This window comes from Schistocerca nitens, chromosome 5 (assembly GCF_023898315.1).
Source record: "Schistocerca nitens isolate TAMUIC-IGC-003100 chromosome 5, iqSchNite1.1, whole genome shotgun sequence".
Taxonomy (NCBI): domain Eukaryota; kingdom Metazoa; phylum Arthropoda; class Insecta; order Orthoptera; family Acrididae; genus Schistocerca; species Schistocerca nitens.
Window position 1 is genome coordinate 771,750,670 of NC_064618.1, and position 21,873 is coordinate 771,772,542.

The 21,873-nt window shown below is 40.7% G+C and overlaps 1 protein-coding gene across 1 annotated transcript in view; it reads right to left on the reverse strand.

The window, feature by feature from the left end:
- Positions 1-21,873, reverse strand: part of LOC126260711 (hemicentin-1-like) — a 768,668-nt gene that overhangs the window by 603,937 nt on the left and 142,858 nt on the right. The window lies entirely within an intron of this gene.

Genomic DNA, 21,873 nt, shown 5'->3' on the forward strand with positions numbered 1-21,873 from the left:
TAAATCGGTTTTTACTCCTAAGAATCATCATCATAACCAGTATCTTGTCACAAGAGTAACAGGTCGAGCGCTTACCGCCCATTTTGGGCACTTGACATCAAGGTAGTGGTCAAGTGATACCGTAATCATAATTGCATTTTGAAAGTGAATTGAAAGATATCTTAAATGAGCACAATTATTATGATGTTATACACACAGGCACAAGAAAGAGTTTAACTCAGACTTTGCAATCGTTTTTCCGACGTTGTCTTCATTTTCGTCTCTCGATTGCGTGGTGTGCCTGTGAGGTTTAACTTCACACAATCCTGAAGAGTTTGGAGTAATTAATACACGACCGAGGTACTAAATTCCGTACTGCTCCGAATTCATAGTTGTTCTACAGTCCATGCAGCGTTTTTCCTCAGCAGACAACACTGTCGAAGGAATTACGGACGCTTGTACACACTTCCCTGTCAGGAAGGTCTCAGTTCGTAGTAATAGACGGCAAATCATCGAGTAAAACTGAAGTGATATCAGGTGTTCCCCAGGGAAGCGTCCTGGGACCTCTGGTGTTCCCGATCTATATAAATGACCTGGGTGACAATCTGAGCATTTCTCTTAGGTTGTTAGCAGATGATGCTGTAATTTACCGTCTAGTAAGGTCATCCGAAGACCAGTATCAGTTGCAAAGCGATTTAGAAAAGATTGCTGTATGGTGTGGCAGGTGGCAGTCGACGCTAAATAACGAAAAGTGTGAGGTGATCCACATGAGTTCCAAAAGAAATCCGTTGGAATTCGATTACTCGATAAATAGTACAATTCTCAAAGCTGTCAATTCAACTAAGTACCTGGGTGTTAAAATTACGAACAACTTCAGTTGGAAAGACCACGTAGATAATATTGTGGGGAAGGCGAGCCAAAGGTTGCGTTTCATTAGCAGGACACTTAGAAGATGCAACAAGTCCACTAAAGAGACAGCTTACACTACACTCGTTCGTCCTCTGTTAGAATATTGCTGCGCGGTATGGGATTCTTACCAGGTGGGATTGACGGACGACATCGAAAGGGTGTAAAAAAGGGCAGCTCGTTTTGTATTATCACGTAATAGGGGAGAGAGTGTGGTAGATATGATACGCGAGTTGGGATGGAAGTCATTAAAGCAAAGACGTTTTTCGTCGCGGCGAGATCTATTTACGAAATTTCAGTCACCAACTTTCTCTTCCGAATGCGAAAATATTTTGTTGAGCCCAACCTACATAGGTAGGAATGATCATCAAAATAAAATAAGAGAAATCAGAGCTCGAACAGAAAGGTTTAGGTGTTCGTTTTTCCCGCACGCTGTTCGGGAGTGAAATGGCAGAGAGATAGTATGATTGTGGTTCGATGAACCCTCTGCCAACCACTTAAATGTGAATTGCAGAGTAATCATGTAGATGTAGATGTACATCTACATTTGTGCTCAGCAATCCATCTTACGAAGAGTGATGGAGGTTACTTCTGTAACCACAGGCTTTTTCTTTCATTACTTGCTCGTTTGCGAATGGTGCTGATTTTCTCATTGTGTTGATTTTCATCATGTGGGTGGGATGTACTCTTTTGAAATCTGAAAAGCAAACCTCTCCATGAAGCACAACACCAATTTGCCGAGAATTTCGGGAATACTTTGGCGCCGAACAATCACGTGAAATGCGCCACACTTCCCTGGATATTCTCAGTCATTTCCGTTAATTACATACGGAAAAAATCCCTGACTCATTAAAAAAATACCCAAGAATCGGTGGAACAAGTGTTTTGTAAGCCCTTTTTCTTCTTGAATGAGTAACAAACTTGTACCTGATTTTCTCATAATTTGTCTGACGTAGTCATTTCACTTTTGGTCGGTCCAGACGGTTATTTTACAGTAGTTACTGTTTCTAATGCTTTATTGCCACGAGTATCATCTAGTAGTAGAGAATCTCTACACCGCCGGCCGAAGTGGCCGTGCGGTTAAAGGCGCTGCAGTCTGGAACCGCAAGACCGCTACGGTCGCAGGTTCGAATCCTGCCTCGGGCATGGATGTTTGTGATGTCCTTAGGTTAGTTAGGTTTAACTAGTTCTAAGTTCTAGGGGACTACTGACCTCAGCAGTTGAGTCCCATAGTGCTCAGAGCCATTTGAACCATTTGAACCAATCTCTACACCCGTTTAACGCAGTATTTATTAACGTTCAACCGCCAGTCCCTGCAATAATTATCGATTTTCTACTGGTATCACTGGATTTAGCTACAGTTTTATGGTGTTCTATCGTTCCAATAGACTAGAGAGTTACCCGTGAACATCTCCACAGAGTCACCAGGATTAGCCACAATATTATCAATATACAACGCCACAGCTCTCTACCACTCCGCTGGTATACACACGAAATTGTCTCTATAATTGTCGATTTTGTCTTGTTAAGGACGTGTTAAGTCCTGTCGGCGAGGAAGACCTGAATACAATCAGAAATGTGGTCCAATATTAGGTAAGTATGTAATTTATCCACTATACGACAGTGTTGAACTGTATCGAATACTTTACTGAATTCGAGGAACACTGCATCAACGTGGCAACCGTCGTCCACGACGTTTGACATTTTATGGACGATCTGAGCTTGCTCTGTTTCACAAGATCTCTGTTCGCTGACTCCATATTGATTTTTAATAGATGGGATCTTTGTCACTAAAAAGGTTATAAAACGTGAGCATTTAAGGTGGTACTGAATTATTCAACAGCTGAGACGTCAGCGAGATAGGTACTCGTATATATTTGTGTTCATCAGTAGGAAGCCCCTTCTTCATGTTTTCCTAACTGCTTGTTACACTTGGTTGCTCCAGTGAATTATGATAAACTGCAGTTACAAGGGGAGCAAATAATTCCACAGAATCCGTGTAGTTCCTGATCAGAGAAGAATTATTTAGTCTCACTTGAGTGGTTCGTTAGTTCGGTTTCTGAATCTCAGCGTATTAATAAAATTTATTAGTCACAGTTCTTGCGTTTTCGTCAGCGTCAACAGTAGAGTTCTGCAGAACGTGTCGATAGTCTGTTTGTCTGGGTAGTGTATTTTTCCACGATCTTTAGTTGGGGGGTTCGTGTTTGTTGCTGTTATAAGTGGTTTAACTTGTCGCGAAATTGAAGTTGATAGTTACTGTGGGTTAGTTTGGGCGTGGGTCATTCTCGGCAACCGTAACAAAATAATAACTGGATCCTCTTACCGACCTCGCAATTCAGATTATACAACTGCTGAAAGGTTCAAAGAACTTTGATTTCAGACATGTGCCCGATTCACACAATTATAGTTGGTGGTGACTTTAATTTACCCTCGATATGTTGGCGAAAATACATGTTTAATTCCGAAGGTACGCATAAAACATCAACCGGAATTGTGCTAAACGCGTTCCCTGAAAATTATTTCTTGGAGTGCTAGCCGAGTTGGTGACACTTCTCTCTCAGCTCCAGGCTGTAATGCCTTCCGCTAAACAGCTGGAAGCTGCAGTGGATGGGCACCATTCTTATGGGCAGGCCATTGGGATCCAACCTCAGAGTCCTCCATTCGGTGCTCACTGGTGACCAACCCAGTTACTGCTCGCATTAAGGTTGACCACTCACCCATGGTCGATTGGGAGGTCGCCTCAGTGCATGGCGGGCGGCGAATGACTTTCCAGCGAGCCGCACGTAAGGCCTCCCCGGTTAGTCTGACAAACAGGATCCAAGGGCTGTCTGTGGCTGACACTGTCGCTCAGCCAGATGCAGTGTCAGGCCCTGTTTCAGAGGAAACCTCTCAACCTGCAAGATCCGGGATAACACAGTAGGTGGAATTACTGATAGGTGTGAGCAGCAAGGTTGCGCACGTAATGGGGCCCCTTAGGGACATGGCTGCCAGGAAGGGGAAGAAAGCCAATGTGCACCCCGTGTGGGTACCGGGGTGTGGGGTGTGTGTGTGTGTGGGGGGGGGGGGGAGTTTCATTCCAGGTGTTTAACGGGTCCTTCTGGATACCATGAAGAGCACAGGGTGCGACCAACTGCAGGTGGTGGCTCACATCGGTAACAATGGTGGGTGTCGCTTTGGATCAGAAGACATTCTCTCTGGTTTCGACAGGCTGACAGAAGTGGTAAAGGCTGCCGGTCTTGCTTTCCATTTGCAGAATAGTCGACAGGATCGATTGCGGACCTCTGGTACAGAGCCGAGTAGGCGTTGCCGACCGGAGTGGACTTGCGGTTCTAGGCGCTACAGTCTGGAACCGAGCGACCGCTACGGTCGCAGGTTCGAATCCTGCCTCGGGCATGGATGTGTGTGATGTTCTTAGGTTAGTTAGGTTTAATTAGTTCTAAGTTCTAGGCGACTGATGACCTCAGAAGTTAAGTCGCATAGTGCTCAGAGCCATTTGAACCATTTTTGAGTAGGCGTTGAATAAGGGGCTTATACTGTTCTATGGCCGTGTAGGTTGCAGATTCAACTTGAACCTTAAGGTGGTTGGGTTTCGTGTTCCGCTGAATAGGTCAGAAGTCCACTACACGCAGGAGGCGGATACACGGGTAGCAGGGGAAGTGTGGAATGGACTGGGCGGTTGGTAGGTTACAGAGTCTCGGGAAAATACAAAAAGAGTTTCATTCACAAAGGGTGCACGCTTAACCCAAGAAGAACGTAGATACAGGAACCATCGGTATAACAGTTGTAAACGGTCTCAGCTGTGTTGGGAAACTGCATGAGTTCCTAGCCCAAATCGTTATAGGCACTGAAAGTTGGCTAAAGCCGGAGATAAGTTAAGCCGAAATTTTTGCGTAGAACCTAACGGTGTTCCGAAAGGATTGGCTAAACACAGTTGGGGGTGTCGTGTTTGTTGCTGTTAGAAGTGGTTTATCTTGTCGCGAAATAGAAGTAGGTAGTTCCTGTGAGTTAGTTTGGGCATAGGTCATTCTCGGTAACCGTAACAAAATAATAACTGGATCCTCTTACCGACCTCCCAATTCAGATGATACAACTGCTGAAATGTTCAAAGAACATGAGTTTGATTTCAGACACGTACCCGATTTACACAATTATAGTCGGTGGTGACTTTAATTTACGCTTGACATGTTGGCAAAAATACATGTTCAATTCCGAAGGCACGCATTAAACATCATCCGGAATTGTGCTAAACGCATTCCCTGAAAATTATTTCTTGGAGTCAGTTCATGAGCCCACGCGAGTAGTAAATAGTTGTGAAAACACACTTGACATATTAGCAGCAAATAATCTTGAGCTAGTAACGAGCAACAAAACGGATACAGGTATTAATGAACAAAGGATTGTCGTTGCGAGATTGAATTTTGTAACCCTCAAATCCTCGAAAAATATACGACAAACATATCTATTCAAAAAGCAGATAAAAATTCACTTGACGCCTTCCTGGGAGACAGTCCCCACTCCTTCCAAAGTAACAATGTAATCGTAGACGAGATGTGACTTGAAGTCAAAGAAATGATATCGGCAGCAGATTTATACGAATTAAATTAACAAACGACGGAGCTGACCCTCATTGGAACAGAAAATGGGTCAGAACACAGTTACTGTAACAACGAAAAAGCATGCCAAATTCAAACGGACGCTAAATCTTGAGATTGGCGATCTTATATAGGAGCTCGAAATTTAACGCGGGCTTCAATGCCAGATGCATATAATTTTCTCCACAACGAAACATTGTCACGAAACCTGGCGAAAAATCCAAAGAGCTTGTGGTCGTATGTGAAGTATGCTAGCGGCAACAAACAATCAATGCCTTCTCTGCGCGACAGCAATGGAAATGGTATCGACGACAGTGCTGCCAAAGCAGAATTACTAAACACAGTCTTCCGAAATTCCTTCACCAAAGAAGACGAAGTAAGTATTCCAGAATTCGAATCAAGAACGTTGCCAACATGAGAAACTTAGATATCCTCGGAGTAGTGTAGCAACTTAAATCACTTAACAAAAGCAAATCTTCAGATCCAGACTGTATACCAGTTTGGTTCCTTTCAGAGTATGCTGATATAATAGCTCCATACTTAACAATGATATACAACCGTTCGCTCGACGAGAAATCCGTACCCAGAGACTGGAAAGTTGCACAGGTCACATCAATATTCGAGAAAGATAGTAGGAGTAATCCACTGAATTACAGACACTTATCGGTTACGTCGATATGCAGCAGGATCTTGGAACATATGTTGTGTTCGAATATTATGAATTACCTCGACGACAACTGTCTATTGCTGTCTATTGAAACACAGTGAACAAGGATTAAGAAAACATTGTTATTGTGATACACAAAAGACCCTTTACTCACACGAAATGTTGAGTGCTATTGATTGATAAGGGATTTAAATAGATTCTATATTTCTATATTTCCAGATAGTTTTTGAGTCTGTACCACACAAGCGGCTTGTACTGAAATTGCATGCTTATGGAATATCGTCTTAGTTTGGGGACTGCATGATTTCTTGTCAGACAGGTCATACTTCGTAGTAACTCAAGGAAAGTCGTCGAATGAAACTGAAGTGACTTTTCGCGTTCCCCAAAGTAGTGTTGTAGGCCCTTTTCTGTTCCTTATCTTTATGCTCGATTTAGGAGACAATCTGAATAGCTGTTTAAGGTTATTTGTTAATGACGCTGCCGTTTATCGTCTAGTAAAGTCATCAGAGAATCAAAACAAATCGCATAACGATTTAGAAAAGATGTCTGCATGGCGCGAAAATTGGAAATTGACCCTAAATAACGAAATGTGCGGGGTCATCCACATGAGTGCTAAAAGGAATCCATTAAACTTCGGTTACACGATAAATTATTCTAATCTAAAAGCCGTAAATGCAACTAAATGCCTATTAATTACAATTACGAACAATTCAAATTGGAAGGCACACAAAGAAAATGTTGGCGGAAGATTAGTAAAGGATTTCGCTTTGGTTCAAATGGCTCTGAGCACTATGGGACTTAACATCTATGGTCATCAGTCCCCTAGAACTTAGAACTACTTAAACCTAACTAACCTAAGGACAGCACACAACACCCAGCCATCACGAGGCAGAGAAAATCCCTGACCCCGCCGGGAATCGAACCCGGGAACCCGGGCGTGGGAAGCGAGAACGCTACCGCACGACCACGAGATGCGGGCGGATTTCGCTTTATTGCCAGGACCCTTAGAAAATGTAATAGATCTACTAAAGTGACTGCCTACACTACGCTTCCCCGTCCTCTTTTAGAGTACTGCTGTGCGGTGTGATGCAGTGTGATATCCTTACCAGTTGGATTGATGGAGTACATCGAGAAATTTCAAAGAAGGGCAGCACATTTTGTATTATTGCGAAATAGGGGAGAGAGTGTCACTGAAACGATACAGGACTTGCGGTGGACATCGTAAAAAAAAAAGCTTTTTCGTTGCCGCGGAATCTTATCACGAAATTTCAATCAGCAACTTTCTCCTCCAAATGCGAAAATATTTTTTTGGCGCCGACCCCAATCGGGAGAAACGATGACCGTAATAAAATAAGGGAAATCAGAGCTCGCACCGAGATGTATAAGTGTTCGTTTTTTTCGCGCGCTGTCCGATATTGGAATATTTGAGAATTATTGTGAAGATGGTTCGATGAGCCCTCTGCCAGGCACTTAAATGTGACTGCAGTGTATCCATGTAGATATAGAGTCTCACAGGTACTACTAAATTCTCTTTAGATGATGATGGTTGATTGCTTTGCATCCGAAAGCAGAAGTGACTTAAAAGACCGTTTGAATGAAACGGAGAGCAAGCGCAGCGCAGAATATGTGTTAAGAAAAAACAAAGCCAAAACTAGGAAGAATAAATGTCTTGTTTCTAATACTAAAATTGAGAAAGACGTAACTGTAGAGGAAGCACAGCACTTCTCTAGACGGGAAAGTAGACTATAAAGTATAGCTGAAGCCAGAAATATAAGTACATCTGAAATCAGTGTTGTAGGAAGGAGGGATGTAGGTAAATTGGAGAAGAGACAGGAAGCATTAGAACTGTGAAGTGAGAGAAGGATGCTAAACATTAAATGGACTGGCCGAGTAAATATTAAGAAGTATTACAAAGAAAAACTGAAGGACGGACTCTATAGAAAAGACTAGCACAAGGGAAATATTAATGGGATCAAAGCTTCAGAATGCAAGAATAAAGGGAAAAAAACTTAAGGTTTAAAGTAACAGCAGAGTAGAAAATGTTTAACGGTATGTAAAAAGGGTGTGGGATGTAATATTAGAGATGAAGATGCCGGTGTCAATTAAAATAACTTTGACGTCTTCATAAAAGCAGATCCGTAGAGGTATTTACACATATAGTTAGCGAAAATTGCAGCTGAACCGACAGTCGCCAACAGCTGCGACTAGGAATTAAGCACTACCGCTGGGTTTGAGGAAAATCTTAAAACTGAACAGCTCTCCCATTTGCCAATTCAGTACGAAAATTTTGTTCATCCGAAGAGGATACTGGTTTCCTCCTAGTTTAAAGTGAGGATTATCTGCAACGCTATATTGCTACACGAAGTTTCTGAAGACACTCCTTAGCCGATTTCGTAGCTCGAGAGAGATTGCGAAACTTACACTGCGCTACTTGCAGAACAGTAATAATGACAAAATAGCACAACGTCTCCGCAGGGAATTTGAATGCGTGCAGGAGCACACGTACAGTCCAGCAGATTACTGGATAAGAAACTTGGAAACAGGTGGGTTAGGATACTGCTTCAGTAAACGTTTGTAGACAATCTGGAATTACTGAAATACACACATCAGTTCGCGACTAAATAGCGTTTACATAAATCTGCTGCAGACTATTCTGATCTGCAGTAGACATGTTCACATATCGTGACTTCAAAGTGTATAGTGCATCCTGACTGCATGTAATTGAATTTTGTAGATGCGTCAGTTATAAGCGATTTAACAAAACACCTCAACTAGGAATTACAGCGAATGTTAACTAAAAGCGTGGTAGAATAACCAGGGCACATTAGTTTCCAGACCTTTGTATCAGCTGTCTCTTTTAGAAAACTAACCATGATCTGTCATTAAAGCGGAGAGACAACAGTTGTCGAGGAATAACAAAAGACAGAGTTAACGATCTCAAGTGAACGGTTAGTAGTCTCTTCATTGAAACTAAATTTTTGACACGACTGGATATTTCTTCGTAAGGTGGACGCGGTATGTCAACTTCGATCAAGAATCATCAACATATGTAGAAGTAGCTTCTAACACTTTTTTTTGTGATGCTGTCATGAAGTAATATCTGAAACAAGGTGCACAAGTGTTCAGCAAGAACACGATAAAATTCGAGAGTGGTGCTAAGGATTGGCAGCTTACGTTAAATATGCAGAGATGTAAGATATTGCACTCCACAAAATCGAAAACGTAGTATCCTATGCACCACGACATGTGATCCTTTTCTGGTATTTACGAGGTGCTTTCAAGTTAATACGTCTACGATATCTTTCCTCGCCAGCTATTCACACGAAAACGGTGAAATTGTGGCAACTTTCATTTTTCACAACGCCGACATCGTGATCTCATAGTCACTGCTACCGCTTCTTTAGGAGCGTGGTTTTGCCATTGGAAAATCGCCAATGAAATAGCGGCCCTGCTGTTTTCAAACTGAATGCGCGACGAAGGAGAGTGTCTTCCGGTGTTGAAAACAGCCAAAAGTTGCTAGGAGCGAAGTCGTCTGAGTGGGGAACATGAGAAATCACTTCAAAGTCATCACGAGGGAACTATAGCGTCATGTCCGGCCCATGCACTGGTGTGTTGTCATGTTGAAAAAGCACACATGCAGCGTTTTCCTCCGTTTTCTACGCAACGCTAGAATTAGCTTGTTGTTCAAAATATCTCGGTAGGATGCATCTGGCACTACTGTGCCCTTAGGGACAGAAGGGTTATGATTACGCCACTCCTACCCCAGAACATGGCCACCATCCTTTCTTCAGCACTGGCATTTATTCGATTTTTTTTTTTTTTTTTTTTTTTTTTGTGGGTTTGAGTGCGTATGCTTCCATTGAGCTAACTGTCAGTTCGTTTCAGTATTGGAAACGTCATCCATGTGTCACCCGTTGTAACAACGGATAAAAAGAAGGTGCCGTTGCTGCCACCGTCGCGCCCCTCAACGTTGCCTGGCAACACGCCGCGCGCACAGCCTTGTGGTCGTTCATCAGCATTCTTGGCACTTACCCGTACGATACTACGTCAATCTGTATGGTATATTCCTTACTGCTTTACAAAATAAAATAAAAAGCCATCCTGCGTCACTGTACGTACCGACATTTGCACATAGACAACGGTAAGAGATTCTACCTCCTGTGTGGAGAGCACTCTCCATTCATTGATATGTCGTTTACCTTCATCCTCATCGAATGGCACAATGGTAAGGACAATCATACTTGAGAACTGTGTTAATATGCTTACATAGAGGCTATGTCATGAAATCAGTGAGCAATTCCATCTGTAATCATGTAATTGCGTTGCAATAACTCTTTCGGAAAATAATTTGAAAACATATAACTGTATACCAAAGAAGCAATCATGTGAAATTCTGTTATGAGCAGCGCAGTGAACGGTGTTGCAACGCATGACGTCACTGTTCGTATTCCAAATTTCGACATACTAAACCAACAGAGTTAGAATTTCGCGTAAAATTACAAATCGAACATTGAAAGAATACATGTCCAAAATGGTTCTGCTACACTGAAGAACCAAAGAAACTGGTACACCTGCCTAATATCGTACAGGGCCCCCGCGAGCACGCTCAAGAGCCGCAACACGACGTGGCATGGACTCGACTAATGTCTGAAGTAGTGTTGCAGGGAATTGACACCATGAATCCTGCAGGGCTGTCCATAAATTAGTAAGAGGACGAGGTGGTGGAGATAACTTGTGAACAGTACGTTGGAAGGCATCCCAAGTATGCTCAATAATGTTCATGTTTAGGGAGTTTGGTGGACAGTGAAAATGTTTAAACTCAAATGTGAGTTCAAATGTGTGTGAAATCTTATGGGACTTCACTGCTAAGGTCATCAGTCCCTAAGCTTACACACTACGTAACCTAAACTATCGTAAGGACGAACACGCACACCCATGCCCGAAGGAGGACTCGAACCTCCGCCGGGACCAGCCGCACAGTCCATGACTACAGCGCCCTAGACCGCTCGGCTAATCCCACACGGCGTTTAAACTCATTAGAGTGTTCCTGCAGCCACTTTGTAGCAATTCGGGACGTGTGGGGCGTCGCAGTGTCCTGCTGTAATTGCCCAAGTCCGTCGGAATGCACAATGGACATGAATGGCTGCAGGTGATCAGACAGGATGCGTACCTACGTGTCACCTGTCAGAGTCGTATCTAGACGTATCAGGGGCCCCATATTACTCCAGCTACACATGCCTCACACCATTACAGATCCTCCACCAGCTTGAACAAACCCCTGTTGATGTGCATGGATTCAGCAGGTTGCCTAAATACCCGTACACGTCCATATACTCGATACAATTAGAAACGCGACTCTTCCGACCGGGCAATATGTTTCGAGTGATCAACAGTCGAAAGTCGGTGTTCACGGACCCAGGCGAAGCATAAAGCTTTGTGTCTTGCAGTCATCTGACTTTTATCTATCACAACAGTCTTTACATTATTCCCTTCTTATATAAGATATAACTGCGCCATGTAATTCATTAATGAAATGGTAAAGGAGTGGTGAATCTGTAACTCTGAGCCTCAGCCATGGGCGTAGACAACTTTCCTTAATATCATTTAGACAGTCATGCTAACCTATCTGAATCAATGAAGAACAATCACACTGAAAACTTGACAATCGGAAACTCGAGCAAGCAATGTATCAACAACGTTACCTGCATGTCTTCACACTTCTAAAATCAATCTTTACAAAACCATATTTCCAAGAATCAACATCCTCTCCCTTTGCAGCTCCCTGTTCTGGTAGTTATCCCCACACCGCTCAGCAGCTTCACCATCACCAGATTCTCTCACTTGATACTCCCAAATGCTACTCAGGCAACGACAATATTACGGACAACCAAAGACCACATTGCTTGTATTTAAAGCCCATCCGGCGTAATGAAAACTGTTAAATACATGTGTCTCACTCATCGAATAAAAAGATAACTCACAATATTCTCGTCTAACAAGGGGAGGCCGCCAATTGTGAAATTCAGATTCGACTCATACTGCGCATAATAAAAGCTCATGGCCAGAGGTGTAATGTGGCAAAGCACCAAAATGCACTTCTCAGCCGTTGTCGAGAAAATCGACAGTTAAAAGAAACCCTTGCGGTGAAATACTCTCTACGATTAATAATTTTCCACAGCGTCGGGGCGCAGCGGTAAGCGCTCGGGTTCGTAATCCGAAGGTCGCCGGCTCGAATCTCGCGCCATGCAACCTTTCTTTTTAGTATTTGTTTTTTGTAATTCAAATATATATATATATATATATATATATATATATATATATATATATATATATATATATATCGTAGGGTCTCTATTCTAATTCGAACGTTTGACTTACACTATACGTATTCGTTTCGGAATATCGTTTCTACGCCTTCCGTTAACTATACGTGGTAAACATTATGAAGACAATAACATTTGTGAAATACAACTTTGTTTGCGGAAAACATAATCATGTTCGAAGTCGCCAGTTTTTCTACGATAAACGACTTCCAACAACTTATTATATGCATAATTGTTGCAACTGATTGCCGGGAATTTTATATATATATATATATATATATATATATATATATATATATATATATATATTTGAATTACAAAAAACAAATACTAACTAAAAAAAGTTACATGGCGCGAGATTCGATCCGGCGACCTTCGGATTACGAAACCGAGCGCTTACCGCTGTGCCACGACGCTGTAGAAACCTACTAATCGTAGAGAGTATTTCACCGCAACGGTTTCTTTTAACTGTCGATTTTCTCGACAACGGCTGAGAAGTGCATCTTGGTGCTTTGCCACATTACACCTCTGGCCATGAGCTTTTATTATGCGCAGTATGAATCGAATCTGAATTTCACAATTGGCGGCCTCCCGTTGTAAAATCAAATATAAGCTAGAAATCTAAGAGTGTGACGATTAAAAAGGCCTTGGACAACGCTATTGAACGATGATGCCATAGTAACAAGCCTTGATGGTTTCATTTTGTGCAGGGGACTTGGGAGGTAGCTCTTGCCCAGCTGTCACTGATTTGACAGGGGGAGCATACGATATCGATAGTGAAGATTCACATCAGAACTGGTGCACCTAAATTAGGTTTCCACGTATGGGTTTACTAAATTTTTCGGGCAATGATACTATTAAATATTTTTATCTTTCCAGACACTGGACTGAATCGAATAACCTATTGTAATAATCGACTGCCAATTACTACAATAATTTACTATTAAAGTCAGTGACTTAATTTCGAATATTTATTGTTCTTTAAATCAGTGACAATCCACCGTCTAAGACAAGTGTGCTGCACATTGATCTGAAGACTATCATTTGATTCTGTTTATAATGTAGGAGTTCGTATGTTACTGTGTTTGGAAATAAAACGTATTTTACCAAACATGGCAGTTTTTTATTTATTGTCATGTGACTAGGGCCCCGTCGGGTAGACCATTCACCGGGTGCAAGTCTTTCGATTTGACAACACTTTGGTAACTTGCGCGTCGATAGGGATGAAATGATTATGATTAGGACAACATAACATCCAGTCCCTGAGTGGAGAAAATTTCCGACCTAGCCGGGAATCGAATCCGGGTCCTTAGCATTGACATCCTGTTGCACTGAGCACTCAGCTACCGGAGGCGGAGAAGATGGCAGTAACATTATACGAAAACAAGTTGCACTGAATTACATTTATTGCTGGTTAATTATATGTTACGTATATCACTTGCCAGATTTTTTATCGAAGTCCTGCAGGTTTATGGGCTACATATAGATGTTCGTAAGTATATGCTGGCCACATGCAGATTACTAGAGAGTGCACTGGGTTAATTTTCATAGGAAGTTTGTTTTAGTACCAGTCAAAAATTATGTTATATGGCGGCGATCAGAGAATTTTGTGGCTGTACATTGAATTCTAGGCTGTGAGAGCAAAAATAGTGTAAGCCAGAAACCCCAAAGCTTTAGTCCTGGGAAGGACGTCAATCTTCTGGTCTAAGCCGTTTAAGTCAGAATTGAACGTAATATTCTGTACGTCATTTGCTCCTAATTGTACGTGTACACATATTGATATATATCTGGGGAAAAACAGTACAAGTCAACTTACACTATCATTGCCTCTGTGCAAAATAGTAAAAGACCTGTTGTGCTGCTTTACCTGGTCATGGGAAATGATGCAGATATAACTTAATCTCTTTGAGACAAAGCACGTTACCATTAAAGAATATCTTTGAGCACTATTTGACGCCGTAATGATTTGGTTAGAGTGTGAAAACAGACTAAGTCTCACTATTATTAGTGTGTAGTGTAGTGATGTGTGACGATTCGATCACGTAAATAAGGCATAATAATAGTAACAGAAGACAGTATAATTTTGAAGATTACAGATAATTTAAAAACTGGGGCAGTCAATGCTGAAGTAGTTATAAATGATCGGTTGACAATTAATACTGTGAACATTTCTTTAAAATACAGGTGTTAAAACTATTAATGAAACAGAATGAAATATTCAGTGGTCTGCTGCAGCTGTATTTGTTAAGGTCACTTATGACCCCACACAACCGCTTTCGCCACTTTTAAGTTACATCTTCTGATGCAAATATAAGTCATATGTCATAAATTACAGAATGACGCAGAGTAACAATTGGCGTGGGTAGGTAACGTTTCTCCGCTTTCCTCAACTCATGAAAAACCACCATCAGTTGATAAAAAGACCAACGTCAATGATGAATGTCATGAGTGTATTAAGTCGCGGAATGTACATTATCCGATTACAATATGCTCTTGTCAGCCTGTCATCTACGAGGAGCATTTGTTGCTTGACATAGGCCGACAAGAGAATATTTTAAATGGAAAATGTACAGTTCGCGACTTAACACATACATAATACTCACCAGTGACGATGGTGTTTATATCAGTTGACGGTAGTTTTTTGTCAGTTGAGGAGAGCAGAAAACTTTATCTAGCCACCCCAACTGTTACTCTCCGACATTCTGTAATCTACGACATAGGTTAACTGTTGCGAAACCGGTGGTGTGGGGTCATAAGTGATCTTAACGAGTGGAGCTACAGCGAACCACTGGACATTTCATTCAATTTCATTTTAATAGTTTAAAACCTGTATTTAAAAAGAACTGTTCTCTCTATGAATTGTCAAGCTATCATGTACAACTTTTCAAGATTTCTGCTACGCCATGAAGAATATTAGAACGAGCAAAGAAATCTTTAACACAGAACAAAAATTATGAAATTGTCAGGTGCTCTTGATAGTAGTGAATACAGTAAGGCGTATTATCATAAGGAGCTGTTTCACAGTCAAAATTTCCTATTGTTCAAACTTTATTCTGTGTATTTCAAACCTTAATGAACTTAGTAGAAGAAAGATGAGCGTATTGGCGCGTTAAGTAGCGATTCTTTCAAAGAATTGAATTCCAACTGTGCTTGTTCGTCCCAGTTCCAAATAGTATTTTTTCCAGTGAGAGAACAAAGTTTTGGTGTAACAAGAATTTGCATGTTCAGAAAACGACGGTAAAAATTTACGAGACCTAGAAAACTGCGGACTTGTCTTTTTGTGGATGGAACTGGAATGGCTCTGATTGCTTCTAACTTTTCAGGATCCGGCTGAATGCCTTCAGAAGAAATAAGATGTCCCAAAAACCTCACCTTTGACCTACCGAATTCAGACTTTTCCAAGTTAACTGTAATTCCAGATTCTGCAAAAATACGTAACAAACTGTTGAGGATGCGATTAAAACATAGCATCATAATGATGAAACATTTCGAACAATCTGAATTTTCCAGTTTTGTGAAATATTTTGAAGACATGTTGCACAAGAATCAGTACCTGTCAAACCCATACAGCCCCTCAGAACTCATCCGCATTTGCTTAATCAAACTGCCTGAACATTTACGACATATTATTTTGGCAGGACGTTGCAAAGACGACATTGAAGCATTTCAGGGACTCTTACAAGAATTAGAAATTGACACTGACAATCGCGGAACGCGAAACCAGGAACACAACAATTACAGGTCACATCCGTCGCAATTCCGCGATGAAAGAAGTAATAACTGGACACGACAAGGCTATTCTCACAACACAAATCGTGACCAAAACAGACACCACCCGTATGACAACCGTTGGCAGAGTAGTAATAACTACAGGGAAAGATCACCTCTCCGCGGTAATGACTATCACAGAGACAATCAGAGAAACAGACAATATGGGAACCAAAATAAATATTATCAAGGGAGACAGAATAACTTTAGACGCAACGGACCAGGGCGCAGTTACGATTCAGGGAGAAATTCTCCACCACGTGACCGACAAGAAAGAATATTTTTTTTTAGCGCAACGCAATCTGACTTTCAATAATCCCTACAAAAGAATGGGCCCTGAATGACATTAAACTATACCTTTCACAAATCACTTACCTCACAAAAATCTTCGCTACTCAAGCTACTGCAATACAGCGAGCGCCACTACTGCCAGCTAAATAAAATATTCAAAGTACTGAAGGCACTAACTACTGATAGGCATAGTTAGCAAATGAAAGATTTTGATAGAGAACAACCAATGTATTTACCTCAATAGTCATAATATATATAGCAGTTCATGACAAATTTCAAAACTCCGCCATCTCTCTCCCCACATCCACCACTGCTGGCGGCTCACCTCCAACTGCGCAACGCTACGCGCTGTTCACATCCAGCTGCCGCTGCCAAACACTACAATGGCAGACAACAATGCAAACTACCCACAGACTGCACACAGCACAGCCAGTGATTTTTCATATAGAGCGCTACGTGGCGTTACCAATAAAAAACCTAAACAGCCTACTTACAACAGTAAGGCGTATTATTATAAGGAGCTGTTTCACAGTCAAAATTTCCTATTATTCAAACTTTATTCTGTGTATTTCAAACCTTAATGAACTTAGTAGAAGAAATATGAGCATAAACCTGTAGAAACAGGAAGATACGTTCTCACATGTATCATCGGAGCTAACTGAGAAGCAGTTAGGAGTAGCCCAGGATGCTGAGGATGCAATAAGCAGTGATAGTGATCCTTTCTCAGACATATCTGTCGATGGAAACTTTGATGACGACAGTGTACCAGAAGAGAGCGAGTCAAGTGAGGTGAAGACAGAAATGTGTGTAAGATAGTGACTGCCGGACGACCTTCAATTACACGGGAAGTTGGCTATGGAACTGCAGAACCAGAAAAAATGTTTTTCAAAAAGAGTCTCAATGAGAATGGGTCGATAAGCTTAACTCTTAGATGGAAAATAGGTACTTAACTGCAGCATGCAAAACGTTATCGTGACACATTACCAATTTAAAAAGAAACTTGCTCCACCTGCATTCCTTATTTTCTACAAAGATCTCAAAACAAATGGAGATGACAGCTACTGTGACATAAATGAATTCCATGGTGACTGCATTGGTCCTGCTATCCTTTCAATCATTTAGCTGTAGATTCTGTGCTGACTTTTCTGTAAGTGAGGATATTGTTATTTCTTTTTTTTCATTTCATTCAGTTAAAATAACGTGTACGTTATTGTATTCAGCGGTTACGATAGTGGAAGTCCAGTTCTTAGTACGGGAGAATTAGACTAAGTCACATAAACTTTAAATACGTTACTTTGAATATAAAACTCTTCCAAGTAATTACATGAGTCCAAATCATTGTTATTAACAACGTGAGAGGCACCCTTCCAATTACTTGTCACACGAAAATCAATAAAAGGTTTCTCCTGAAGAATATCATTTTTATACTCGTTTTTCGTGGCAGCCTGGAATTAAGTTTTGAGAAATTTCCGCGTTTAGCGAATGGTGTAACTTCGCTTTCTCTGTGCTTTTCCTTGCAGCTTCATTAAAATAGTCCGATCTGCTGCAGTCGGGCATATCAAAGTTCCTTGAATTTTAGATGGAAAAATGTTGGTTTGAAAGGATGACAGGAAATACGTTATACATTCATGATTGATTCCGTCGGTAACTCATTTCGTAACAATGGGTAAAACAAACAGTGCTCGTAGTAACAGCTAAATTGTAGTTCCTCTTTCGCACTAGTCCCCATTGCCATAAGGCTTTTCCAAAATAACCTTTGGTGCTCTGACAGTCAAAGTGACTTTCTAATGGCTTAACTAATAATATGTCCCTCCAACGGATGGTGCTGACCAAGAATGACGATACTGTTTTTCCATTAATATCTTGTGTAACTACATGTTTGCTCTGCGAATAAAACGAATAATAGATTAAGAGCTCACTATTCCCCTGCCATCCGACGATAAACTTCCAGCCTCATATTTCTTCTCATCCCCAACTTGTTCAAATAATAGTTCAGTGACTCAACTACACTGACCTTCAGTTGACCAGATCCTTATGTTCTTTAAATCTCTTGTAAAAATTTGTTCTTGTTCTGCCAATGTAGCTGCTCTTACACAACTGGCTTGTATCGCACAGTACGATACTCTCCGGAACATGAGAACGGATTCTGTTCTAAAACTTCACGGTTCCTTGACCTACCGCCAAACTTTTTTGGTATGACAAATTCCGGAACTCAGTTGTTTAACATCAGTTTCTTTCCATTCCTCTCTGATGTGTATTCGTGGTATGGCATCTTATCAAATTTGGCCTATTTCTCTACTGGGTTCACAGTGATTCCCTTCCATGCTCCCCCTCACTTTCTTTTTTCAATTTCTCAGTTATGGACCCCGGATACCCATAAGGCGCTGCAGGATACTTGATTATAACGAATTCTGTAGCATAAGGCTCTGATGTCGGGGAATACTATTTAATCTGTTTAGGGGGGACCGGAAGGCAGCAGTTTTATGTTTTAAAGGGTGGTTCGATGCCACATTCGTAACTAATTCACTAGTAGACAATTTTCTATAGACTTTTACGTTCTATACAAAATGGACATATAGAGTAACGGGTGTCTCATAAGAAGAACTACTTAAAGTTTCGATTTCCAAAAGGCGAAAAGTCTAACAGCTCTTGGAAACATCAACAATCTTATGTGGCCAGGCAGCCAAATATGTCATTTTAGTATCAGGTACTCTCTTTTATGTAAATCGACGATAAATAGTGTCCCAAAGCGAATTTTAGAGTGATGTGAGTCATGTAAGGAGAGAAATAATTAATCTACAGCGGCAGAGTACATTGCAACAGGAACGAAGGTATATATGAGATCATGCAGTGGGACACGTGGAGATGAGAGACAGTAGTTTTAATTGAACGATTCCAGGAGGTATTTTATAAACTAAATGGAGGTAATAATTCTGTTTGTTGAATTCGGGAAGTAGTTTGACAGGGATACCGAGATGAAGTACATGTCGACCAAAGATGTTTTAGGGATACAGGGGACATGTGTACGAGTATATCCAATGTAACAGTACTTACCATACTGTTTTTGTAGGTATTACACCAATGCTAACAATAACTTGGCAGTTTAACTACTTTTCTTACATTTTAGACTTTCTGTAGCAGTTAGTATGTTTCTGTATGAGCTATGGTGATACAGTAACATAATAAATTCATTCGTTGGTAGACAGACAGTCAAATAGGGAAGTGTCTCTCTTTTGGCAGACATAATAATAAGCAAAAGTTGGTACAAATATTGGGGTAATAGTGTGGCTGAGTGCAGATTTAATGTCAGAGTGGAAATAAAAACAGTGGAACATTACAAACAAACAGTTTCTGTGGCTGAATGTTGATATGTATGTTCCAGTGATCGTGAGACACTTTCTAATGATGTCAACAATTTAAATATTTGCCATTTTTCAGTTCTGCTGGTTACAAGGCGTATTGAAATTAGAATCCTCACAACGTTATTCCGTAATATTAAATTAGGTCCTCTGAAGAAACCTAACAGCAGCGATAGAAAACTGTATTATCTTTAAACGGCACTTCGATGCAGTGGAACATCATTAACATTTCGAATATAGATTGCTAGCATTTTCATTGTTATACAGATAGACAATTAATAATGTCAGATTATGATTTGACTGATAAATGGATAAAGCTTGTTTTGCTACAATATGGCTCAAAGAGTGTTAATTTTGCCAGCTTCATATCATAATGCATTCAAAACACATTCACGGTTAATCAGTGACAGAGATGAATTTATGGACTCCTTCATTGTATTTAAGAATAGCTGTGAAACAACGCCGAAGATGAAAATGAAGAGAAAATATGTCGAACGGTTCCAAGTAGTAAATAATACGAGTATTTTATGAGTAAGCGTTAGCTTCCTTTGATGAACTTTTTACCATCTCATGTTATATTTCTCCCTTTGTGCTCATCATCTCTCATCTCCGCAGGTGATAAAGAGTGCGAGAAAATTAATAAAACAATGAGCAATATTTCACAAAGGATTAAGAGTCGACATTCTGATGTTTCCATCACGTGAACTGAGAACAGACCCGTTAGTCACACTTCGGTGAGCTTAAAATTACGCTGGGCTAAGGGAGTAACAGCGGAAAATATAAAGCTATAGCTATGCCGTTATTAAACGAGATGCATCAGACAACGTTTGAAAAAATACTCGGTGAAGGGACGTTTTCCGTCAAATTCGCGTTACGTCGGCTTGTTTGGCTCTATAGTACCACAAGTGCAGCCTGAGTTCGCGCACATGAAATGTGTCCTTACACCGACGTTCCTTTAACTAGAATAAAATCCTTATCAATGTAAAATCCTTATGAATATCATCTAGAGATCATTTATCAATAGGAAACTATTGACTATGTACTTTATCCGCACACTAGCCATTAGGTTAAAAGAAGCTCTTCGAGCCAAATACTAATAATAGTAATGTTTTCTATCGACTTGCGTGACTGGTTTCTAGCAGAGTTTTTTTCGTCATTTTTGTTCTATAAGGTTTACAGGATTGTGTCTAATATCATGAATTGCAGATCAATATATGGGGTTAGGAATACAATTTGTGATTTTCAGAAGAGTAGCCGAAAGTGTTGCTGAATAGTTGAATGCATGACGGACTTTTCAGGATTAAAAGGTCAGATCTCGTGACATGCGTCATAGAAAAATTGCATTCTATGACGGAGGCATAGACAAGATTCTAAATTTGGTGTCTGTATTCAAATATAGACGATCCAAAATTCCTGTTGGTGAAGGATAGAGACGGATGTAAAGAGAGAGAAGGGATAATTAAAACACATCACCGATAAAAGATTTGTAGCGGTAAAAAGTTCGCACAATAGTTTCGTTTACTGCTCGACTCAGACACTGTAGTGGAAGGAGAAACTTAGTAAGTTTAAATACGTTAATGATCAAGACAACAGATTGGGAAAGCATGAAAGGTATATGGCATTTTGTACGTGTAATTTTTTTCCTGATTTTGTTATAATAGTTAAGTACCCAAAGAAGATTTCCGAGCAAAGTTAGGCGTCATAACCTTATCTTCACCAGCATTTGGAGACCAATCCTGATTGACCACTATCATGATACATAAGAAACAAAGGGTTCAATCATACTCTTTCCCGATGCTCCCTCTACTGTTCCGTTCACTGTTTGAATGAAGTGGCGTATTAATGCATGCAGGTTACCAAACCGCTGCAGTCCAGGAACTATAAGATTTCCTACTACATGATGAACTCAATAATCCAGTACGTCCTACAGCAAAGACCAGACCTCATTGCTGTACAGCAGCTGTGCATACAACATTACTTGGCTGTAA